Here is a 27511-nt window from a genome sequence, read left to right on the forward strand (position 1 = left end):
ATAGGTTTAAGTCAAAGACTAGTGGTAAATTTTGTAATACTTGTTATTAAAATTTTTGCTTATAGTTTGTTTTAAGATTTCAAATAAATCAATCATTAAATATGTGAGATTTATATTTTAAGGTAAGTTACTTTATTTTTAAAGATTTTTTAAATATTACAAAATTGGTTTTCAAAATTTAATGTTAATAAGTTGAAATTTTATACAAATGATTGCAGATATGTTTTATTTGGAAATTTTCTGGTAAATTATATTAGGTTCATCTGAGAGTGACAGATAATCAACATAACTACAAATTAAAAATTCATTTAAGGGGGCCTGAATGGCTCTGTTGTTTAAGTGTCTGACTTCAGCTCAGCTATATACATTATGGCTACAACGGAATGAAATAACATGCTTGCCAGAAACAATCAGCAATATGAAAATTATTTGGCCTTCAGTTTATGCAAGCATATATACAAGAGTGCCGGAGAAGAGTAGATAGCCAAGTCAAGTGTTCAACTACTTCACCAATCTCTATAAATACTGATGGATAATATAACTCAAGATGCCCTGCTGAAGAGAATTACTTTGAGAATTTGGTGAATGCTAACACTTGGACTTCTAAATAAAAAAACAAAGCTATAAAGTTCAGTGAGGCCACAACACTTTTCAAATCAAATTTTGATTTGAAATCAATTTTTGATTTCAAATTCAAATTTTTCACATCTCTACTATGTAAAGTATATTTCATTAATATAAAAATACAACTAAAAAAATTTTTTTTTGGTGGAAGGCCGATGTTCACAATTTCTTTTCCATTAAGCAGTTGTTTCTGGTGAGGAAAAATGATTTGGTAAAGCAGTTAACAATACATTTTCCAAAGACACCAGAGGATCTGTATAATACTGTAAAGCAGGACTGAATCCTTTCTGCTGTAAATACTCAACTCGTCCTTGGTCAATCAGCAATTTACAAAGATGCCCTATTTTCTTCTTCTCTTCAACAGTAGGGAACCTAAACCGAATAAATACAAAACATTGTTGAAAAAAAAAAGGGGGGGGGTCCTGGGATCAAGTCCCAGAATCAAGTCCCACATTGGGCTCCCTGAGTCCTGGGATCAAGTCCCACACTGGGCTCTGGGATCAAGTCCCACATTGGGCTCCCTGCTCAGGAGAAAGTGTGCTTCTCCCTCTCCTTCTGCCTGCCCATCTCCCTGTTTGTGTGTGTGTTCTTTCTCCCTCTGTCAAATAAATGAATAACATCTTTAAAAAATGTTTAATATTTCTTTGTATTTAAGTCCAAGACACTTAACAATAATAGTTTAAAACCTAAGGTGGGGAAGAGTGACATCAGCCAGTTGGCAGACGAGAAAACTCCAAGCACTCCTTTCCCCATGGAATCATTAGACAACTAGAAATTAGCTACAGTAACTTTACAGTTACAGGAGTTCTGGAAATCAGTCAAAGATACATAACAACCAAGTGAATACTCCTTTAAGAAAAAGCCTCCTGCAAAATCATAGGAAATTTTGTGGTGCTTTTATTTACTCTTATCTCATCCACTCCCCAGCACTACACAGTTTGGGGAAAGCAGTGGCCCAGTTCCCAGTTCCCCTCCAGGAACCAAAGAAAGCAACATGGAAAGAATTTGTAATCTGTCTGGCTGTTGCTTGTGTGACTGGTCTTTGTTACCTAACTCAAGACTTCAGAGGGCCAAAAGTGGCATGCCTCAGGAACCAGGGTACGAAAAACTGTAGGCAGCAGTTGGCACCACAGGGAGTAATATAGGGCTTTCGATGTATGGGGCAAGAAATTACTAATTAAGAAATCCAATGGCTAAGATCCCGAGAAGAAACAGGGATAATACTTTGGGGAAGTTAAGACGTTTAAGATCAATTGTCCATATAGGAATCTGGAAAAGGAGCACATGCACAGGTCCAAGGAAGAGTCATGCCCAAAATATATTTGAGAAGCCTTCCTTTGTATGAGATACCTAGAGGGTCAAATTCACAGAAAGAAAAAAAAAAAAAAGGTGATTGATTAGGGTTGGGGGGGAGGGAAAACAGAGTTATTATTTAATGAGTGTGGAGTTTTATTTGGGAATTTGAAGAAGTTCTGGAGTAGATGGTGGTGATGGTGGCCCAGATACGAAAAATATAATAATGCCATTGCACTTTACACTTTAAGCTGATAGAATAAATTGTACATTATGTATATCTTACCACAAACAAAAATATTGATTTGTGCTGAAAATAGGTCTCATTTGAGGCATTGTAATTAAGTCATTGCAATTATATCATTCTAAGATCTGAACCACTTGCAGACTCTGAATTCCTAAAATAAAGATAGTCCATACAACTTAAAGTGTAACCATATATTGAATGTTTGCCACAAATCTTCCTTCTAGTAATCTCTAAAGGATCATCTGTCAGGTAGCGAGCTCATGGGTTATTACACACCATCTCTAATCCTGATGTTGATGCTTTGAATCCAGATTGCCACTGTAATCCACTTGAATTTAGGTGATGAGTGTGTTTTTAATTAAATCGGTAGTACAATGGAACAAGGGTTCACAGACCTTATTTTTATTTGCCCAGTTTCTTCATATATGGTTAAAATTATTTTACTCAGCAAACAAGAGAATCTCTACCTTGCTCCCTGATATTTGGATTGGGGGATATTATAGTAGGAATACATCGTGAAATACTTATAGCTTCCTTTTTTAAAAAAAATCATAAGTCAAATGCAAAACTACATCCCCTCTGGTACGCAAAGATTATTGCCACCCTCAAAAAATTTGAAAATGCAGGAATGGGGACTCCCATTACAACTTAATTTAACTTACCTTTTCAGTGTCTGTAAAAGAAGAATTGATCTTCAAAGAATATGATGGATTAGATACTCCACGGATACCATGGAGTATCTTCCACTGATGCTATTGTTCCAGATGTGATCTCTCTATTTGAGATAATTAATACTGTAATTACCGATAAATTTTGTGTGATTGGTCATCATAGTAATGGTCCCTAAAAAAAAAAAAAAAAAAAAAAAAGAAGTCACACATATTTCCCTACCCATTTCCTAGCTTAATCTCTTCACTCATTAACTCTGGTCTTCACCATGTGATTTGCTTAGGACAACGGAATGTAACAAAAATGACCCTAGAGGCTTGAAACATGCTTGTGGATTAGTCTTTGCCCTCTCTTGCTTCTTGCTTTTGGAAACTGGCCACAGTGCGAAGAAGATAGGCTGGCCTGCTAGAGACATGCAGCCCAGACAACAGTCAGCATCAGCTTCCATGCATAATTATAAAACTGAACAAAATTACAGGAAATAATTATTTTTACAAATTGGAAGAAAGGTAGAACAGGACTGGGATCCCTGAGAAAATGAAATCAAACAAGGTGAGCCCTATAATCTCACAGCTTTACAACTTGATATATAGTGTGAAGACATCTCTTCAGGCTACAACACAGGGACAGTTTCCAGAGCAAATTTTGTCTTATGTTGCCGTGAGGTGGGAAGTCAAGAGATAAAAGTTCATATAGAACAAAGCAGTTGGCATTTGGGGGGACAGGGTACCAGAGAGAACAAAACTATTAAGAAAGGAGTTTGACAGAAGTTTCTTTCATGGAAGTTTCCTTATTTCTCTTAATGAATACTGATCTATGCAAGCATAGGTTACAATTTCATGAAGCCAAATACAGAAGAACTTTCAGGGAAAACCTGAAAGGATCATGTTCTCAGGGTTGTGAGATCAAGTCCGTGGGTCAGGTTCTGTGCTGGGCCTAGAGCCCGCTTAAGGTTCTCTTTCCCCTTCTCCCTCTACCCTCACCCATGTGCATGCGAACATATGCTCTTTCTCTTCCTAAAATAAATAAATAAATCTTAAAGAAAAAGCACTTCAAGCAAAAAGAAAATGACACCATATGTTCATTTAAATCTACACAAATGATGAGTGCTGATAAGTGAAATTGTGTGGATATATTTTTCCTCATATTTTACATGTTTTTAAAAAATAAATGAGCAAATATAAAAGCAATATAGCATGAGATTTATGACACATGTAAATGTGATATATATGACAACAGTAGCACAAAAGGTGGAAGGGAATATAAAAGTGAACAACTGTAAGATTCTTTCATAAGTTAAATATATTAAAACCTAGAGATACCTCCAAAATTAAAAAAAAAAAAAAATAGCGGCAATAAGCTAAAAATAAAGATAAATAAAATCATTTAAAAATTCAGTAGAAGGGGTACCTGGGTGGCTAAGTGTCAGTTAAGTGTCTGCATTTGGCTCAGGTCATGATCCTGGGGTCCTAGAATCAAGCCCTGCATCAAGCTCTCTGCTGAGAAATTCTTCTTCCTCTGCCTGCAGCTTCCCCGGCTTGTCCACTCACTCTCTCTCTTTCTCTCTCTGTCAAATAAATATATATAATCCTTAAAAAAAATTTAAAAAATCAAAATTCAGTAGAAGACCAGAAAAGAGGGCAGATAAACCCACAAATTACAGGTGGAACAAATAGAAAGCAAAGAGCAAAATAGTAGATTGAAACCTAAACATATGGATTGCTATTTTAAATATTAATTTTATGCACATTACAATCAAAACAGATCATGAGGTAGGTTATAAATGAAGATAAAACTATAGGCTATATACAAGAAAGCAACATAGAAATATATATATATAAAGATTAAAAGTTAAGTTTGAATTTCCCATGAAGATGGAGTTACAAGAAATCGACTTACCTTTCCTTATAAAAAAAGGTAAAACACAGAACAAAACAAATGAAATAACAGCACTCAAGAAATTGGACAGCAGGAGAATGATACCTGAATGATGGGAAGCAAGTAAGATGATCCATGTGACTTCGAGCTTACTTCCTGGAGAATGTCTCTAAGTTATGATCCAGGGTTGGGGCAACACTACATAGATTGTCTGTCTCTCATTGAAGAGACTGGGCTGAAATTCTAGGGAAGACAAGATGGCAAGAGTTTACAGAACAGAGTATCAGACAGGAGAAACTGCAAGAGAGAAATTCCGTATATCTGAGGAAAGTCTTCTTCTGACACTTAGATGAGTAGTGATCACCATGTGCACATGCTGAAACTACCCAGCGCTGAGAGATACACTGCAGGGATTATAGGGACTACTGCTTGAAGATTATATAGGGTCAAGAGTAGTGCCTCTTTCTAACAACTCAGAGCAGAAAAACTCAATTCAGAGAATATCACTTGAGATAATAAGAAGGATTTTGCTTTAGTGATGGGGAAAAAAATTAACCCCAGATTAAATATGTCTTTGTACCCACCTAACAGAGATTAATTTATACTCTCAAAAAATAAATAATATCCTAAAAGATCAAACTGTTTCTAAGTAACTATCTATGTCCCAAAACATGGGTGTATTTTCAACTATTTTATTTTATTTATTTAACAGAGAGATCTGAAGTAGACAGAGATTAGGCAGAGAGAGAGAGGGAGGGGGAAGCAGGTTCCCCACTGAGCAGAGTCCGACGTGGAGCTTGGTCAGATCCCCACTTGGAGCTTGATCCCAGGACCCTGAGATCATGACCTTAGCTGAAGGCAGAGGATTAACCCACTGAGACACCCACGTGCCCTAAAATGGGTGTATTTTTCAGTACAAAACCTTACATTTGGTTCTTTATATCTTTTACTGACTTGCTAAGGCTTTCTACTTTTTCATTTCATTCAAGAGTGTTTATAATTCTTTACCGAAGCATTTTTATCCTCCCTGGTTTAAAATTGTGTCAAGTAATTCTGTCATCTTTATTATCCTGGTGTTGATATTTATTGTCTTTTTTCACTCAGGTTGAGGTCTTCCTAGTTCTTGGTATGTTGAATGAATTTTTTATTGAAACTTGTTATATTATGAGATTCTGAAGCTTACTTAATTTTTATGGTTTAACTGTTTTGTTTTGATATTGTTGTGGCTGGGAAAAGTTGTTATCACCTCACTATTAGCAGGTGGAGGTAAGTCAATTTCTTATTGGGTCTCCATTGACACCTGAAGGGGATGGGAGGCTTTTCCTTCCTCTTAAGTAGGAATGAGAACACTGCTCTTCATGTGGCTTCTGCTGACGCTGCAGAGAGGACATTGCCCCTCCTGGTAAATAGTGAAAATCCTGCCTTTCACGTAGGCCACCTCTGACATTTCCTCACATAGGAGGGAGCACCTTGTTCCTGTTGAAAGGGATGAAATTGTAGGCTTGCTACATATTCTTTGTTAACACAGGGTGAGTGGGATGTCTTCTTATTGGCCAATGGGAATGAAGGTTTCATCTTTGTACTGTGTATTCTCTGACACCATCGTAACAGGTTCTTCATTATAGCCTTGGGAGGCTGGAAGTCATGTTCTCCGTTCAATCTTAGCTGGAGGAAAGGAGGGTAAGAGCAATATTTTCTATGGTATTTGCCTGGAATAGAATAGTTACAATCTGAAAATTTTACATCTGTTTGGCAGGTCCTGGTCCTTTTACTAGAGAGAGTCAGTTTTGTTTGGGATTTGTTTTTATGTGTGCCTATTAGTATTGTTAAGTAGTCAGCTTCTTTATCTCCAAATTGAGGACTTATGAGGCAAAATTAAGATTCAGGGAATTCACTTCCTTGTCATTTCTAAGACCCAAGATAATTAACCAGTCTACTTTATTCTCTCCATTTTTCATAATCTTCTGAGTTTTGTTTTAAATATAATACCCAGGGTTTTTAACTGTGCTAAGTGCAAGCAATGAAGAAAAGTATACCTACTCCATTTTTCCTGAAATAGAAGTCTACATTTTCTTTTTTGTGATAGGTAAAATAATATGAGTCTACATAAACATTTGATCACATTGACTTCTGTCTTCCTCAAAGCTAGTTTCCTAATCCACAATAAATTTTAGAAACTCAGTTCTGGTGAATCTTGCCTGTAAAGTTTAAGTTGTAGGTATAATAAGGAGTAAAGATGGGATTTTCCTTAATGATGCCATTCTATTTGCATTAAAACTATGATTTGGAGCATTAAATGTGCTTGATATATAGATTTTTAGAGCTTTAGGTTTAATCTACCACTTAGAAGTCATTATAATATATTTAGGAATAGTTTTGGATTTGGAAGTATTGTGGAAGAAAGGAGTAGAATAAGCAAACCTTGTTTGAGCTGAAATACGGACTCTACATTTCCTGGCTTTGTGACTGTGAAATAATTATTTAACCTCAATTTCATTTTTTATCTCTAAAAGAACAATAATATTTGCCATAATTATCTCAGTGGATTATTTATTCCTAAATTTTAAATTTTATATAAATCATTATTCATTGATAACAATCATTACAATATTCACTATTAAAACCACATATTTCTGAGACTACATTGATCTAAGCTGAGTCACTGATAATTTTTCAAAAGAAAAATATAATGCATGTGCAAACTGCCTGAACAATAAAATATGAATTTTATGGACATCAAATATACCTGATAATAATAATATGTTTAGAGATTCATAAAGCTCAATGAATATCAATCAGAATAAAAGCAAAGAAAGCCAAGTGTACATACTTACTTACTTACTTAATACATATATGCAACATGACTTTTAATAAAACATTAAGAGTTCTGCACATGATATATATATATAAGTAAGCTCCTAATGGGCTGATTGTCCTACTGAAATAAATTTTAAACTTGGTAGATAATTTCAAAATGACAAGCAAAACAACAACAGAATTTACTCAAATGCTTTGCAGCATGAACAAAGACAAGCTAACTGATTTTGAAGATCAGCTTCTATGTGTAAGAGAAAAGTGACAACATAGCCAAATTTTCTGTTGTTAGAGCTTTCAGCTAGAGGGAAGCCCATGTATAGCTCTGTGTAAGGCATTTGCAAGTTTCAAAGAAAGAAAATTCATCTTTATGGTGTGTTTGAGAAGACAGAGCTCAGTATCATAGATACAAAAACATGCAGAGGGAATTTCAAAGGAGAAGAGCAGTAGAGGAGATAGCTGCATTCTATGTACAAACTGTCCAGAATCTGGTTGATACATAAGGTTTCGAAGTATAGAGTAGACTGCAAGCAACCCAACTGTGAATGAAGACGCTGAAATCAGATTTCAGCTGCTCTCCGAGATATGGAGTTTGAATTTTGAGTCTATTCAAGTTAAATTTCCTGTTAAACATACCAATATCCTTAAAAGGAATATAACAGAATCCTTGGTATCAACAATATTATTTTCAAAATGTGCAAATATAAACCAAAATTACTCAACATCTGAGTAACCAGGAAAATGTGACCCATTGTCAAATATAAAAGAAATGATTTCCGAGATGACCTAGTTACCAACAGATATCACCAGAGAAGAGCTTTAAAGCCCCTATAATAACTATACTTGCTAATATAATGAAAAATATTTTTTGTATTTAGTGAAAAGATATATAATATGAACAGAAATTTTGAAACAATAAAAAAATAACCAAATGGAAATACTCCAACTAAAAAAGAGAACAATATCTGAAATAAAATTTCACTGACTGGTCTTAATAACAAAATGGGGATTATACAGGAGAGAATTTGTGAAACTGAAAAAGATCAAAATAAATTATGCAATATAATAAAAAAAGAGAAAAAAAGACTGAAAAATATTAATACAGTGTCTGGGACTTCTGAGACAATATAAAAATATTTAAAATACTTGTTATTGCAGTCCCCAAAGGAGAACAGGAAAGTAGTTTTGAGGAAATACAAAAATTTCCCTATTTTGGTGAAAAATACATAGTTTCTAAAAGGTCAATATATTCAAAGCAAGCTAGATATAAGAAAACTATACCTAAAAATATCATAGAAAAAGTACTGCACACCTAAAATAAGAAAAATCCTGAGTGAAGCCATATAGGGAAATCTACAGCAAAATCCATGAATGCCAGAAGACAGTGGAATAAACCTTTAAATATTGAGAAAAAAAATCTATCTACTCAGAAATATTATATGTTGAAAAATATCTTCAAAATATAGATAAAATAAAGACATTTTCACATAAAATATATTGACACCAGAATGTAATACAAGAAATGGTAAAGAGGAGTGCCTGGGTGTCTCAGTGGGTTAAAGCCTCAGCCTTTGGCTCAGGTCATGATCCTAGGGTCCTGGGATCCAGCCCCACTTCAGGCTCTCTGCTCAGCAGGGAGCCTGCTTCCCCCTCTCTCTCTGCCTGCCTTTCTGACTACTTGTGATCTCTGTCTGTCAAATAAATAAATAAAATCTTTAAAAAAAAATAGTAAAGAAAGTACTTCAGGCTGAAAATAAATGATACAAGAGGATTTTTAGAAGGGAATGAAGGAGGTCAAAATGCTAAAAACTTGATAAATGTAAAAGACAATACTTTCTTATTGTACTGAAAGTAAATATATGATTTATAGCAACATTATAGTATTATCATGTAAAATTATAATGCATATTGTGATTATGTCATTAAGAGTGGGAAATGTTCCTACATAGTCCAATGTTTCTACATTTTACTTACAGCAGAACATTATCAAACATAAGGAGAATAGTATTAGAATCTGTATAAATAATTACCACTTGTATATAAATAATTACTTTTTGTAATAATTATATATAAATGATCAATAAGGATGAGATTGGGTAAATTACCTTTAGATATCAGTGGTACAAGTGGAAAACTGTTTCTGAAGAAGGTTTTCAGTAGGAATACCACAAAATGAAATCCCTTCAGGGAGAGAACTGCCAAGGTGACAGAAGACTAGGCAGAAAAAACAATGTATTAAGTGTATTAAGAATAAAGATATCAGAAGACCTCATCAAAATAAAACAGATCAGTGGGAAAAAAAGTTGCTTCAGCATATCAGATACAGTATATAGAGATATAGTTCATGCACATTCAGGTGTTAACACTAAAGATCCATGTAAATTGGAGTTGCTTGAAAAGTTTTCTGATCTTGTCCACTTTCTCTAGATTTCATCAGCTAGGATGATATCAGTCATAACTTTGTAATGAATATGTGAACTGTGTTATTAGATACAAATCTCTGGGATAATCATTAATCAGTATAGATAAATAAATCTATATAGATACATGGATCTATTTTCCAGTAATCAGAATAGATACATAAACATATATGGGATATATATGTGTGTGTACTAGATACTGAGTTTCACAGTTACATATATACCACTATATATATTTTATTATGCAATAGTTACATACAGTTCTATATATATATACACACTACAATAAATAATATGGTATATAGGAGCTATATATATTATATACATGCTGTTATATGTAATATGATATATGTGAGCTATATACATATATGTAATATATAGGGGCTATAAACATGAGCTATATACATATATAATATATATTATGGAATAGTTACATATATTTATATATACTGTTACATATATTATATATAAGCTATGTGCATTATGTAATATATAGATCTATACTTAGCAGTTGAGTCTGGTGAAGGAAAGAACATTACAACCACATCACATTCACATTTAAATAAGGCCGATGTTGCAGATGCTAAGGTTAGGAGGGCACACCAATCAACGCAGCTGCCATGTTTTACTCTAATTTCCATCGCTGTTGCTCTCTTATAAGAAGTCCACATGCTGTAAGAAAGAAATAGATGATTTCAAATCTACTAATTATTATCATGATGTTATTAATTTAGACCAAGATAATAATAAGATGGTGTCTATAAAGAAAGACTTCATTATGGAATTAATTGCTTTGATTAGGGTCAACACAGGAGAAAAGATTTGCATAGCATTTAAGAAACAATTACTTTGATGGCTATTCAGGAGCCAAAGACATGCAAATTTAAAGAGGGCATTTTACAATTTCCCCTTTTACATTCAGATGCTAAGTTCTCTGATAAACCCTACTTGTTCAACAGAAAATTAAAATCACTGAATTGAGGAAAATCTGAGTAATGATGTATTATTGATGTATTCTGTAAATGTTCAAATTATTCTTGGCTTCAATTTCAAATTTATTTCATAGAAACAAAAAATGGCATTACAAAGTCAATGTTAATCTTTGTGTTGATGTTGTGGTTGTTTTCCCCTAATAGATGTCGATAGAAGTAAATTATAGTTATCTTTATGAATTTACTGTTACTCTTTTTATTCTCATAGTTCTTGACTTGAAGACACATATGGAATGAGAAATTTCTCTATGTTTAACACCTGCTTCTAATTCATTGACTAAAAATGTAACTTAATTCTTTTGTTTTGCTGTTCTCAGTATTTTTATTGCATTTTTCTCTTTGATGAGTGTTTAAACTCAATTTGAGAGAAAGCATCTCAGATAAATCTGTCATATAAAAATATATTCTTGAAAAATGAAAAATTACCAATATATTTTATATGTGTAAGTAAACTAATTTTGTTTTCCCTTTTCTCTTATTTTCTTGGTTGGTATTCACTGTAAGGTCTCTTTGAAGTAAATGACCAAAACCATACCCAGGGGCATATTTGACCATTAAAATTTAGAGGGAGTCATGAGCCTGTAAATGTCAAGATATTTGACTACTCTTGAATAATAAGCAAACTAAAAATAGTTTTCTGATTCTAACACATCTGCTTTATATTGAAAAGTGACCATAAACCAAACTGCCATATGTTCCTTTAAAAACATATGAGCAAAAATATTTCCCTTTCATACTCTTTTTTTTTTTTAAATTAAGCTCGCATATCAACATCTTACTTTGAAAATAAAAGGAAAAGGTAAAAACGTGGAAACAAAAAGAAAAATACAAAAGTTTGATCTATCTTTGCCATTTTAATTAACAACAACAAACACATCTACAGTCCTTCAAGCCGTCCAACACATCTAGAAGATACAGTATTCCTGATATAATTCCTGTCTTTCATATAATCATTTTAGGTACATGAGACACTGCCATCAAAAATTCTTATTAAAATTTTCTTTATTCAGGATCCATAAATCTTAAGTAAAAAAAGTACATCTATGAAAGAATTATTTTTCATTTTAATGACTTTTTTCTCAGAGCCGTTTTAGGTTTGTCAGGTCCCCAATGTTGGGTCCCCCAATAATGGGTCTGTGATTAAAGGAGCGAGACTGATATAAAGTGAAGGTCAAGCAAAGCTTTATTTTGCACCAAGCATCAAGAATCAAACCAATTGTCAAACAGATCGGTCAGGGCCGCTCCTTAGAGAGAGGACGACCTCTCTTTGTCTCACAGACTAGCTTCTATAGAGCAAAGGCCATGTGGTTGTGTCTGGCCATGCACAGGTGGCCAGTGAAATTGTAACACACAGAGAAAGCTATACAGTCATGCTAGGTGACCAATTGAATTACAATTTACCCTAGTAGATATTTGAACCAGCCTATCACCTTGGTCAGAATTGGCGCCCAAAAGGTGCCTAAAGGGCAGGGCCCATACTCCTTGGTAGCTAGGAGACAGTATGAGCCCCGACTGATTGAATACCTCCATCTGGCCTGACCCACCCTTGTACTTGGACTTTATTACCTGGGACTGGTTTCTGGGACATGTTTTTAAGTAAATGCCCCTGGCGGGGGGGGGGGGGCAGAGTCAATTTAAGTTTTACAACAAAATGGCAGTTCAGCCGAGGTGGGGCTGCTCTGGCTGAATAGACCCTTACAGGAGAACTGTTTATGATGACCCCACCCTGTCACTGCTTACATGTTATCTACTGTGCTGGAAGAATCCAAATATACTGTCTCTTTGTCCCTGACAATGAGGACATATGCTATTTGAATTATAAGGCATGTGTAGAGTGGGGTAGGGGTGTAGGTCCTAGTGAGAATAGAAGCTGGAGAAAAGGAAAAAAAAATGTCTTTTTTTATGGGGTCCCTTCAGTTTTCCTGTCTCACAAATACATGATCAAAATTGAAATTTGGTATTCAACAATGCAAATGCAGTAATAAATATATTCATTTAGCATGGTCAAATAAAGATTGTATGTTTAAATCCATACCCTAAAGCAAGGATTAAGGAATTAGAGTCTATAATTCTCCTTCAACTGCCCTTCAACTTCAAAAATCATCCAACCAACCCTGACTTATTAAATCTTTCATGAAACATTAATTATATATTTTTAGTACTAAAATCATCTCCAGAAGCCTTGCTTTGAATGCTCCTATATTTCAGATAACCACAGACAATAAATAAATCAGCTCAGGTTTTAGTATGTACCAGAGCTGGCAACATTAGTATCATGAGATATTAATTATAGGATTTCAACTATCTTGTGTCCCAATTAGGCTATATAACCAATCCCAGATTTGTTACATTTCCCTGCAGATGTGGTGCTCACATCTCTATCTTCGGAACAGTACTTTATTAGTCAAAGATACTGGTTATAATAAATCGGATCCAACCCTCACTAACTAAGCAGAAAATGAATTCATTATAATTCTGGATTTGTATGAGAAATTCACAGAAATAAGGAAAAGTTTAAGAAACAGGACAGGAAATGAAAAGTAGACAAGAAACACCAAGCTGCAGGAACCTTAGCAATGTCCTTGCAAGTATGAGCAGGCGTTATTGTTGACTTAACCATTATCACTACTGTGGAATGTCCCTGGTCTTGGGTACCAAGGCTACACTATTGCTGGATAACAACAATTTACCTTTTTCTGCCACGATCATGATAAATCTAAGCCTGATAGATTGATAAGTTTATTAAAGTAACTATTAAGTTGAAAGGACTTGCTTATGAAAAAGTAATTAGTATTTTACTACCCACTTAAAAAATATAGAGAGAAGAATGGTTCATTCAATGCTCTTAGTAAACCTTGCTCAGAAATGCAAGTTCATTGTCAACTTGTCAGTGGATCACCTGGAAAGCTACTTCATCTTGTGATGGCATTTTTTTTCAGCATTAAGTAAGAAGGAATATCATCTATTTCCTCTTTGTAGATAGAAAACCTCAGAAAATGTTGAAATACCAATTAGTAGGAGAACATTGAAATTATGGGATATAGCATAACCTCCTGATTAAGATATCCTGGGGATAATCTTGGCTTCTTTACTAATGAGTCATATAATGCTGGGTATTTTTTAAACCAGTCTTCAAAATAGGATAATAATTGTAACTATGTATGCATATATAATAATATACCTAGAGTACTGCAAACAATCAGTGAGTTAAAATATTAAAAAAATGTAGGAGAGAACTCTGACATGCCATAATTATGCCTAAACTTTGTTTTTTTATATAAATACTATGAAAGTTGAAAGATACAATCTTCACAAAGAAATCAATGTAACATATATGGCTGATACAATTTTGATATGTAAATCATATAGGAATACACAAGAATTATAGGAAAAGGAGATGCAGAAATAAACTTGTATATATGAAGTAGAAGTTAAAATATATAAGCTGTGTTGTAAATTTTATGTCTGGAGGAAAAACGCAAATTATAAAAAGTTAATGAAATTAAATTATGTGGTTTTCAGAATGTGCTGTATTGATGTGCAGATTATATGAGATAAGAAAAAAAATATATGCATCAAAGTTTAAGCAAAAACATTCTGCAATGGATAAGCAATAGCAAAGGACGGAGTAATTATTTGAAGGTGAATTAGAAAGGAAAGACACACATGCCTAACCAGAGAATGCTCTCAGAAGACTTAGAGAATCATCTTATGATGATCCAAAGCAACAATCTCATCCAGTGGAATGGACTGGCCGTGTTTAGCTAAGAGTGTAAAGTTCCACTTAGGTGGGCTGGATTCAGAAATTCATGTAAACTAGATGGGATTGGTTGAAAGAAGAATGGAGATACTCGTTTGTTTATCAGGCTACCAGAAAAGAAATGGTACCACTACCAATCAGGTGCTAGGCATAAACACTAGTAGAAGGTTTCAATATATAACTAATAATATGGGTATAACTACTATTATGGGCTCTGGCCTTCCTTGTATTGTCTAACTGAATTCTCTTGACTAATTGTTTATTGTTTTATATTGTAGTATCTTCACCGTATTGTGTAGTTGTATTGTTGAGAGCCCCAAATAAATCACTGTAAAGATCCTAGTACAATATGAACAGTTAGATATAAAGAGTATCTATCAGGGCGCTTGGGTGGCTTAATGGGTTAAGTATCTGCCTTTGGCTCAGATCATGGTTCCTGGGCCTGGGATGGAGCCCTGCAACTAGCGTGTGTCCAGCTCCCTGCTCAGTGGGAAGGTGGCTTCTTCCTGTCCCTCTGCCCCTCTCCCTACTTGAGCTTTCACTCTTTCTCTCCATAAAAAACAAAGAAAGAAAATCTTTTTTAAAAAGAGCATTTATCAATAAATTAAAAATTTACAAAACTGAGCATTTAAACTAAAAAGATGTTCATAAAGATTGATATAAATGATTAATAAAGTCATGATAGCACATTGATTATTCCAATCAAAGAAATACAAATTAAATAAAAAAGATGCTTGAGGGGCGCCTGGGTGGCTCAGTGAGTTAGGCCGCTGCCTTCGGCTCAGGTCATGATCCCAGGATTCTGGGATCGAGCCCCGCATCGGGCTGTCTGCTCTGCAGAGAGCCTGCTTCCTCCTCTCTCTCTGCCTGCCTCTCTGCCTACTTGTGATCTCTCTCTGTCAAATAAATAAATAAAATCTTAAAAAAAAAATGGGAAAAAAACATTTGAATGTTCTACCTTACCAAAGGAATATATAAATGGCTAATAAGCACATTAAAAGATGCTTGATATCATTAGCCATCAAGAAAATGCAAAATAGGGGCACCTGGGTGGTTCAGTGGTTTAAAGCCTCTGCCTTCATTCAGCTCAGATCATGATCCCAGAGTCCTGGGATCCAGCCCCACATCGGGCTCTCTGCTTAACAGGGAGCCTGCTTCCTCCTCTCTCTCTCTCTCTCTCTGCCTGCCTCTTCACCTACTTGTGATCTCTCTCTGTCAAATAAATAAATAAAATCTTAAAAAAAAAAAGAGAGAGATGCTTGCTTTACTCTCTATAACAAATGTCATTTTTATAACTTAGGAGGTCTAGAAATGGTGGGAACTTGGGACAAACTAGCAGGCTAATCATTTTATCTTCAATTATATCCAATAGAAACGGACTACTCATTAAGCTAATTGTGAGTGAAAAAATCATTATTTTGTGTCCCCTTGAAACTAGCTTTAGACAAATATAAAAAGAGGATAAATTCCTTTAAAACACTACAAACCAGAACTGTAGGCTTTACAAAGGTGTCTTCAAAATCCTAGCCAGCTGCCTATGAGATTCTTAAGATCTCATATACTTTTAAACACTGCTCCCAACACATACACCTTTTTAGTGTCCAGAATTTAACATAGTGTCTGGCACATACTAGGTACTAAATAAATATTTATTGAGTAAATAAATTAGTAACAAGTTGGTTGTCTCTTTTTTGATTAGAATTTGAAAAAAAATAATGCAAATAGTTTACATTGAGAGGTTTCCTCAGGAATCAGATGCAACATTGTTTATTTGAATTTAATATTTAAGATAAAAATTTAATGTTTTATACATAGGGATAAAATTAGAAATGAATATTTTATATATAGGAATACAATTTAATATTAAAATTTAAAATTTAATATTATTTCATATTACATGTACTATGAAACAATATAAACTAAAATTTTAATATTTTATATATAGAGAAAAAATTAAAATACAACTTCTTAAAACAGCAAAATACAAACCCCAAATATAATCTAGACTATCATGTAGTCTATGGAATTAATTGTAACTTGTTTATTTCTGGTGTGGCAAACAATAATATTTTCATTCCCTGGATAATTATTGAGCATCTTCTCTGTGACAGGCATTTTTCTAGGCACTGAGACTGTATCGTAAACCAAGCAAGTCTTCCCACTTCTCCAGTGCTGAGTTCTTAGTTTATAGGGGCAGATGATAAATAAATATTTCTCTGTGATGGTGATAAGTGGTTTAAATTTTAAAAGATGACATCGGGGGACACCTGGGTGGTTCAATGGGTTAAGCCTCTGCCTTTGGCTCAGGTCCTGATCTCAGGGTCCTGGGATCGAACCCCCTATCGAGCTCTCTGCTCAGTGGGGAGTCGGCTTCCTCCTCTCTCTCTCTCTCTGCCTGCCTCTCTGTCTGCTTGTCATCACTCTTTCTGTGTCAAATAAATAAATAAAATATTTTTAAAAATGGAATCAGGGTAAGGAGTTAAGAGACTGCTGGTGGATAGGTGTTGGTAGTTCTCTTGAATATGTATCTAGGTGTGAAATTTCTGTGTCTGATGATAACTCTAGTTTGTGGATCTGCTAGACTGTGTTCCAAAGAGGCTGCATCATTTTACATTCCCAACAGCAGTGTAGGAGGGTTCCAGTTTCTCCATAACCTCTCCAATACTTACTCACACACTTTTTTATTGTATTCATCCTAGTGGGTGTGAACTATTACCTCATGGTTTTATTTTGCATTTTCTTTTTCTTTTTTAAGATTTTATTTATTTATTTGACAGACAGAGATCACAAGTAGGCAGAGAGGCAGGCAGAGAGAGAGAGAGAGAGAGAGGAGGAAGCAGGCTCCCTGTTAAGCAGAGAGCCCGATGTGGGGCTGGATCCCAGGACTCTGGGATCATGATCTGAGCTGAATGAAGGCAGAGGCTTTAAACCACTGAACCACCCAGGTGCCCCTATTTTGCATTTTCTTGATGGCTAATGATATCAAGCATCTTTTAATGTGCTTATTAGCCATTTATATATTCCTTTGGTAAGGTAGAACATTCAAATGTTTTTTTCCCATTTTTTTTTTAAGATTTTATTTATTTATTTGACAGAGAGAGATCACAAGTAGGCAGAGAGGCAGGCAGAGAGAGAGAGAGGAGGAAGCAGGCTTTCTGCAGAGCAGACAGCCCGATGCGGGGCTCGATCCCAGAATCCTGGGATCATGACCTGAGCCGAAGGCAGAGGCTTTAACCCACTGAGCCACCCAGGTGCCCCTTTTACCCATTTTTTAATTAGGCTATTTTTCCTCTGATAATTGAGCTGATCAGCTTATGTATATTCCAGACACAAATCCCTTACAAGATACATGGTTTGTAAATACTTTCTTTCATTCTGGGGATGCCTTTATACTTTCTTGATGGTGTCCTTTGAAGCACATTTTTTATTTTATTTTATTTTATTTTATTTTATTTTATTTTATTTTATTTTATTTTATTTTATTTTATTTTATTTTATTTTATTTTATTTCTTTTCAGAGTTCCAAAATTTATTGTTAATGCACCATACTTAATCTCCATGCAGTACGTGCTCTCCTTAACACCCATCACCAGGCTCACCCAACCCCCCACCTCCACCCCTCCAAAACCTCAGTTTATTTCTCAGAGTTCACAGTCCCTCATGGTTTGTCTCCCCCGTCCAGTTTCCCCCAACTCACTTCTCTCCATCTCTCAATGTCCTCCATGTTATTCCTTATGCTTCACGCATAAGTGAAACCATATGATAATTGACTCTGCTTGACTTATTTCACTCTGCATAATCTCTTCCAGTCCCATCTATGTTGATATAAAAGTTGTGTATTCATCCTTTCTGATGGAGACATAATACTCCATTGTATATATAGACCATATCTTCTTTATCCATTAGTCTGTTGAAGGGCATCTTGGTTCTTTCCACAGTTTGGCGACTATGGCCATTGCTGCTATAAACATTGGGGTACAGATGGCCCTTCTTTTCACTACATCTGTATCTTTGGGTTAAATACCTAATAGTGCGATTGCAAGGTCATAGGGTTGCTCTACTTTTAATTTTTTGAGGAATCTCCACACTGTTTTCCAAAGTGGCTGCACCAACTTGCATTCCCACCAACAATGTAAGAGGGTTCCCCTTTCTCCACATCCTCTCCAACACTTGCTGTTTCTTGTCTTGTTAATTTTGGCCATTGTAACTGGTGTAAGGTGGTATCTCAATGCAGTTTTGATTTGAATCTCCCTGATGGCTAATGATGATGAACATTTTTTCACATATCTGTTAGCCATTTGTATGTCTTTGGAGAAGTGTCTGTTCATGTCTTCTGCCCATTTTTTGACATGATCATTGGTTTTGAGTGTGTTGAGCTTGAGGAGTTCTTTATAGAGCTTGGATATCAGCTGTTTGTCTGTAGTGTCATTTTTTAACATCTTCTCCCATTCCGTGGATTGCCTCTTTGTTTTGTTGACTGTTTCCTTTGCTGTGCAGAAGCTTTTGATCTTGGTGAAGTCCCAAAAGTTCATTTTCACTTTTGTTTCCTTTGCCTTTGGAGACATGTCTTAAAAGAAGTTGCTGTGGCTGATGTCAAAGAGTTTACGGACTATGTTCTCCTCTAAGATTTTGATAGATTCCTGCCTCACATTGAGGTCTTTTATCCATTTCGGGTTTATCTTTGTATGGTGTAAAAGAATGGTCAAGTTTCATTCTTCTACACATAGATGTCCAATTTTCCTAGCACCATTTATTGAGGAGACTTTTTTCCACTGTATATTTTTTCCTGAAGCCCAATTTTTTATTACTTTTCGTGAAGTTTATTTTTTTCCTTTTGTGTTTGTGTTTTGATTTCTTATGAAGAAACATTTGCTATATTTTGAGGTTGTGAGGGTTTACCTCTATGTTTTCTTCCAAGGATTTTTTAATTTTAGTTAATACATTTATGTCTCTGATTCATTTTGGACTTTTATGTCTGATGTGAGGTTAGATCCAACTTCATTCTTTTGCATGTGGTTATTTACTTACCTATGCCCTTTTTTGAAAGACTTATGCTTTCCTTTATTTAATAGTTTTGGAACCCTTGTCAAAATTTAGTTGACTATGTGCATGGCTTTATTTCTGGACTCAAGTTTATTTGATTGATCTATATGTGTACCTTGTGCCAGTGTCACAAAATTTTGACTACTATTGCTTTGTAGTCAATTTTGAAATTGGGAAGCATGTATCCTCCTATTGTATTTTTCTTTTTCAAGGTTGTTTTGGCAATTCAGTGTCCCTTGTAATGCTCTAGGGATTTTTAAATCACCGTGTCAATTTCTGTGGTGAAGTCAATAGTGATTCTGATAGGTATTGCATTGAATATGTAGCTCAGTTTGGAGATTATTGCCATCTTAGGGTTAACTCTTTTCATCTGCAAACATGGGGTGGTTTCCCATCTATTATTTAATTTTTGATAATGTTTTGTAGTTTTTGCATTATAAGATATGTGATTCTTTTGTTAAATTTGTTTCTAAGTATTTTTTTTGATATTATGAATATAATTGTCTTTTTAATTCATCTTTGGATTCATTTCAAGTGTATGGAAAATATGTTTGTTTGTTTTTTTTAATTTTATTTATTTATTTGACAGAGAGAGATCACAAGTAGGCAGAGAGGCAGGCAGAGAGAGTGAGAGAGAATCAGACTCCCTGCTGAGCAGAGAGCCAGATGCGGGGCTCAATCCAAGGACCCTGAGATTGTGACCTGAGCCGAAGGCAGCGGCTCAACCCACTGAGCCACCCAGGCGCCCCATGTTTGATTTTTATACGGAGATCTTTTATGCTGCAAACTTGCTGAAGTTGTTTATCAGTCCTCATAGTTTTTAAGTTGATTCTTTAGTATTTTTTTATATAGATTTTTTTTGTTTTTTTTTTGACTGATTGAGAGAGATCACAAGTAGGCAGAGAGGCAGGCAGAGAGAGAGGAAGGGAAGCAGCTCCCTGCTGAGCAGAGATCCCAATGTGGGGCTCGATCCCAGGGCCCTGGGATCATGGACTGAGCTGAAGGCAGAGGCTTTAACCCACTGAGCCACCCAGGTGCCCTAGGATTTATATATATATATATATATATGAAATCATGTTATCTGCTAATACTACTTTATCCCTTCCAGTCTGGGTCTTTTCTTTTCCTGTTCCTTCATTCTTCCTTCCTTCCCTTCTTTCCTTTCTGTCTCCCTTCTTTGTCCTTCTATTTTTGTCTCTTTGTCTTTCTATCTTTAATTGTACTGGCTAGAACCTCTAGTACAATGGTAAATAAAAGTAGTGGAAATAGATGTCCTTGTCTGATTCCTGATCTTAGGAAAAAATGTTCAGTCTTTCACCATTGGGTAAGATTCTAGTTATAGATTTGTCATTGACAGTCTTTATCAGGTTGCATGTAATCATTTCTATTCCGAGTTTGTTGAGTGTTTTTATCACAAAGTGTGTTCCACACATTTACTTTTAGGATCTTCCAAGGAATAACTTACTCATCTTTCTATTGGAGTGGCACCATGCTGGCCTCTTTCTAACCAAGCATCAAGAGTTTAGCTAGGCTACTCCATGGTACTTCATCCATTTTATTTGGCAAAGTGGCTTGCAGGGACTTCAAACTGACATTAGCCCACTCATGCAAATGCAAATGAGGTAAAAGCTGGTTACAGCTCACAGAATCACAAGCAAATGTAAATTCCTCATGTGATTTCCCCTATAGCCCTGTGATCAATGTTCCCTATTGCTTCCCAGGGCCCTCGCCTTGTGTGCCTTAAGACATCCATGGAGCTAAAGAAAACCCTGCTCTTTTGGTTGGAATTACCAACAGATCCTTAGACAAAGAACCCTAAAGCACTCTACCTATAGACCCTAATTAGACAGCTAATAAAGGCATGTACCCCAGGACCTGCCTCTCTCTGTCTACACTCTGCCTTACCCTCTCTGTGTGGTCCCTGAAATTGTGCAGTGTACTTTTTTTCAGACCTAAAAGTAATAAATTCTTGAATTCCAGTTTCTTTTGTGATTCATTGTTGAACCACAGCTCATTGTCCTGTACCCTGTGCTGTGCTTGTACCCTGTACCCTGTGCTTTAACACCAATATTAATGATAACACCAAGGCTCTGCTGTTCTTTCAGATATTTATAGAGACATTGAAGCTGCTTTCAATGCATCTCTGCTGAGTCGAGGATCTGGCACCGCTATGTGGATTCATGCAGCCCACTCTAATTACATAAGCCTCAATCTTCACTCTGCTGCTAAAATAGCTTGCATTTTGTTATGAAATTGGAGGGGACATATCTACTCACTTTTGGGTTATACAGTTATAGGGGTTCTACAGAACTTAGTGAGACAGCTCCTTTAGTTAACTCAAATCTTCGTTTTTCCTCCTAGATACACTGTGCTGCTGGATCAAGTAATAGATACTGTGCTATCTGAAACTCTTACTTTCCTTCGATTGTGAGCTGTATTAGCCACCACACTTCACCATCTATCCACCATGTATATGAGAGGAATTCTCTCTAAATCAGCTGTGTCCCAAAACTTACTTTCATTCAACTTGATAATCAAATGCCACCCTCCTTTTTGTTCTCTGCTTTACAACACACCATATAGTACTACATTGTCTTGATATGAATAACGATTATGGTTTATTAGGGTTTTGGGATTGTTTCTACCCCACAATATAAGCAACTGAATTTAATTAGATAATTGTGATAGTATAAATCTTTGATTCTAATAGAGTCAAGAGATTGCATTAAATTTACAGTTAATGTATTACTTCTTTGTTCAAAAATATTTATAATCTTCCAGTACCTATAGGCTATTGTCTCACTTAAATACATTTGAACTACTGGAATCAGTTACAGTACTCTGGGATGGGGGCAGGAGCAGGGACTGGCCAAGACCGCATATCCCATGGATCTAGAGTGCTAAGCAGAAGTCTTATTTTCTAACCCCATCACGGGTTAGAAAATAAAGTTAAGATGAGATAGCCGTAGCTGAATGCAGTCTCATCAAATCTCCTCATTATCAGTGGCCGCATATTTGTAAGAATGCTGTATGCCATGTCTTCATTAGGAAGACCAATTCCAGACCAAGCTTCCTGTTCATGAAGTTGGAAGCTGAGTCTCCAGGGCTTCTAGTGTATGTGGTGGTGGTGGGTAATCACAGGTGGGTGTGAGTGGGTTAGAGAGTAGGAGATCAGGAGGAAGAGAAGGAATGAAATTCAAAATAGATTTTTTTTTAAAGTGATTAGCTAATTGAAGAAGGTAGAATATTGAGCTTATAGATGAAAGACCTTCACTGAGGTAGTCTGGGAAAAGACTGGAATAACAGACTATCCCAGACAAGGAGGTAAGTCCTCAAGTTTGATGAACTTTAATTAATCCCTCTTAGAAGAAGAGAAAGTACTTGGATATAAGAAAAAAAAAAGAAATATCTATATCTATATCTATATATATATGAATCATTTCTTCACTCCTTCATATATTGGTAACAAATTTCTAATTTTTCTTTTTTTTTTAACTAGCATTTATATTTCTGGCTAGTAGACATTATCATTTTAAAGAAATCTAATAGTGAACAATTATTATCTAGGACTTAGTTCTTTATTTTATTCTACCAATGTGAATGTCACAATAACTTTAAAAATATTTAAATAAAGAAGTTAACATCTTTCATTGTTATTAAATTATTCAAAGGGATTATACATATAAAACTTTATTTTACCTAGATACTATTGAATTTTATAGTTCCTAACATTGCCCTTCATAGTCAAATATTTTGAAATAAGTTCCAACTTAATTGTCTATTTCTCTTTTTTGTCTGTTAATTTTACCTGAAAGAGTTATCTTAAAAAATACTGAACCTTCATAGGCCAGAAGCATGCTTTAACTTGTTCAGTGGGTTTCTGGCTGATATAATTCACTAATATTCTTTTAAAATGAGAAAGAGGTGAACACAGCAAGATAGTTCTCTGCTTGAATGCTACTATACAGCATCACAGATTTTTAAAAAATATTTTTCATCATTCAATTTAGATTCGTCGTCTGTAGCCTGAAGAAGAAAACTCAGCAGTAGTTCCCACAAAAACAACCATTCCAGGGGGTTATCGGGTCCAATTACAGCTTCACAGCTAGGTATGTGTCAGCTTGCTAAGGAATTGGAAAATAATGCTAAGAATGTATCAGGGGATATTTAGTTTAAATAAGAGAATTGGTTAGAATGGAAAATTTTGTTACATAGAAAATTTTTTTGTATAGATATTACAAATTGAACTTAATCATGTCCACTTAAGACACAATGCAGATATACTTTTGTAGTGTTCCTTGTTAGGTAAGCAGAGGAAAAAGAGTCATTTGCCTTATTACATGAGGATTTCTTATATTCTGTTACTTCATAACTGCATTCAAACATGCAGACAAAATTTAAAAAATGAAGTTTATCTTCTACTGTTAAAATCAAAACAAGACAGAGAGAGGAAATATTTAAAAAAATAAAATAAATAAAAAACAAAAGCCTCTGAGAAATAAAAAAAGAAAATGTATCATTTATTTGTGTATTTATATATATTTATCATTAATCTATTATTAATACTTCTCACTAGGTTCAAGGTCTTTTTCTTGTCTTTTATATTAATAGTGGAGATATATAAAAATGTAAAATATTTTATATTAGGGAAATATAAAAATATTAAAAATGTATGTTAATAGTGGAGAAACTGGCTTTCTAGTATATTTTATTTCCTTGGACTTGCATGAAAAAATACTTTTGAGTACTACGCATTCAGATCACCATATACCACAAAACCCTACATGGATTATCAACTGGCTTTCTCTGACAATAGCTAATAGTAGGCTTTGCGGAATCATGCTTTTAAGGAAAAAGATAAGCAGCAGGAAGTCCTTTCAATTGTTTATTATGTAATTCCCAGTGCTGTATATAGCTGTAGTTGGAATCTAAAAAACTCAGATGCATGGACAGTATATTTATATTGTTTACCTTGTCGGTCAGATGATTTGACATATCAAGGTTGAGTTAGCATGAAAATGCAAAATCTTGAGAAAATTCTTGTAAGACTATAGACAAATATGCACAGGGGTGCCTGGGTGGTGCAGCCAGATAAGCAACCAGACTCTTAACTTCCGCTCAGGTCGTGAACTCACTCAGGGTCCTGGGATTGGGCTCTGCACTCAGCACAGAGTCCGATGAAGTTTCTCTCTCCTCTTCCTCTGCCCTGACCCCTCTAAAATAAATAAATAAATCTTGTAAAAAAAAAATTTTTTTTGCAATGATGTATCAAGATGAAAATATTTTTCCAATAGTATTAAATAAACTGATGGGTTTTTGATGACTGAAGAGAAACTGAGTAAAATAACATACTTAGTTTCATCAAAATTGTCTTCATAATTCCTCATTTAGTAAATATGAATGGCAATATGATCAACACTCATATACAAGAATAAACTATAGTATTATGCATTATATTAAAATTTAGAACCAACCAAAATTTTGATAATAGAACGACTGTAAACACTGTAACATGGTATATTAAAAATCTACAAAAAAAGAGACCATCATGATAACATTGTTCTCTAAATAGTGGGGTTATTAACATTATCATTTGTTATTTACATTTTGTTGTACTTTCCACATATCTACAATAAGATATAGTATTTTCTTAAATCAGACAAGAAGCATGATAAAATTTTTTCCAAAAATTTTGATACAATAATGTATATGAGAAATAGCTAATTTTGATATGATTAAAATTAGAAAGTAAAGCAAAATAAATGTTAATTTTTCTAAATGTGTCCCATTTCACATTTACCAGAGAAACATGCTATATGTAGATAACACTAATTTGAACAGAAATGGCTTTTTCTTTCACTCAAAGCAAAGGCCATGAGACAATTTCTAATAGCATAAAATTATTAATGAATTTATTTTTAAAGTCTTTATTTATCTATTTGGCAGACAGAGATCACAAGTAGGCAGAGAGGCAGGCAGAGAGAGGGAGGGGGAAGCAGGCTCCCCACTGAGTAGGGAGCCCGATGTGGGGCTCGATCCCAGGACCCTGGGATCATGACCTGAGATGAAGGCAGAGGCTTTAACCCACTGAGCCACCCAGGAGCCCCACGAAAGTATTTTTATCCTACACTATACAAATTAATTCTGATATTTATTTAAAGAATTTATGTTTATTTACTGATTTTTTAAGAATTGAGAATTCCCTGTATTCTTAAGATCATCTTTGCCTTTTTAAAATTGGGAAATGTAAACTCCAAGTTAAATTATAATTTCTTATCATTTGCCTATTTGTTTTTTAAGAGTTCACTTGCTAAATTTTTAGGGCTTTTACTCAGTTCTGATTGAAATCAGTTTTAAAGACAATAAGCTAGTGTTTTCTTGAATGAAAAGATTTAACAGAGTTATTTATGCTAGCCTGTGTTTGCTTTTTCTGGGAACACTAATAGTTTTTCTTAATTAAAACCTAGCTAGACATACTTTCCAGAAGAAAAGGAATTCAGTTAATATTTGCAATTACTTCACTGACACGTAATGCCACAGATATTTGGGACTAAAATATTTTTGTGCAGTATTCAAAAGTATGATTGGTCAAGGCTAATCAATTACTTTGATTATAACAATACATATGAACAGCAGTCCAAGACCAAGGTAATAAAAAATCAATAAGCTGATCAATAGGCAAATCTTCTATCAAGATTTTGAAGCACTTCTGTCAGGCTTTCTGCTATAATTATCTCTTGATGAACTTAACATGTTTAATGACTGTGAAATTGTATTTCTACAGAGACAATGCACATCTGGAATAACAGCACGCAATTCAGCTGCCTCCAGAGTACCACTCCATTGAGCACAAGACTTCAAATAGAGTCCTCACAGTGAAAGTGAAGCTTATTCTTTGACATGCTAATGCCTGTCTTGGCTAGGCCTCGTTTTAGACTTGCCAGTACAATAGACAAACTTCAAAGTGTCAGGGGGGTACTTTAAAGTTACTGTAGCATTTGCTTATTTTGAGGAATACACACTTTTGCTATCAGATGAACGGTTTGGACCTTCTCTGTCTCACTTTCACCTTATCATCTTTAATTAGTGCAAAACCCATGAGTACCAGCCTGTGAGATCAAATGGAAATGCCTGTTTGATGATCCAAATGCCTTAAGAAGCAAATGGAGGAGCAGCTGTTTTGTTTAAAATGAAGGGAAACAGAAGGTAGCATAGAAGAAGCGTGTGAAAACTTAATCATCTCCAAATGCTAAATGGCCTTGTCGTAGTTATAAGGTAGGAAGAGTAATAACTGGAAATGTTTTCTACTGAGGGTGCTTGCTCTATGAAGAGCTCGTCCCTCTTAGCTTTGGTGTTGGGGCCTTAGTTCCAGGCTCGCTAATTATCCCTTGAGCTAGTATGTGGCACTGTTGGCCCAAGGAATGTTCTTTGAGTGCAAGTTTACAGTTTGAACTTGAGTTGCCACCCATGGAGGAAAAAACTCTGAATTCAGGAAGAGTGAAGCTATGTGAGTTTTAAAGTTTGAAGTTGTATGCCATTAAAGCAAGAGTTGATTCTCATAAAATTTGTCATGTTTTATAACCATGCTAATAATATTTTAAAAATACAGTAAAGTATTGGTATCCAGTAGCCTTTTAAAAAATGCTAGAAAAACATGGAGTACAAAGTTGAATTCAGGACTTGATTATATTTCCTGGACATGAGAAAACAACATCCTAAGATTTGATTTGTTTAGACATAGCATCTATAAAATAAGATGTTTAAAAATAAA

General features: G+C 34.8%; 1 long non-coding RNA gene across 1 annotated transcript; it reads left to right on the forward strand.

Moving 5' to 3' along the window:
* The first annotated feature begins 3215 nt into the window (after positions 1-3215).
* LOC309863790 lies at positions 3216-26839 on the forward strand. Its single transcript, XR_014311261.1, has 3 exons — positions 3216-3385; positions 23751-23849; positions 26525-26839. It is a non-coding gene; the product is annotated as an uncharacterized lncRNA (long non-coding RNA).
* Positions 26840-27511: the final 672 nt, after the last annotated feature.

The sequence above is a fragment of the Mustela nivalis genome, assembly GCF_964662115.1.
Source record: "Mustela nivalis genome assembly, chromosome: 4".
Taxonomy (NCBI): domain Eukaryota; kingdom Metazoa; phylum Chordata; class Mammalia; order Carnivora; family Mustelidae; genus Mustela; species Mustela nivalis.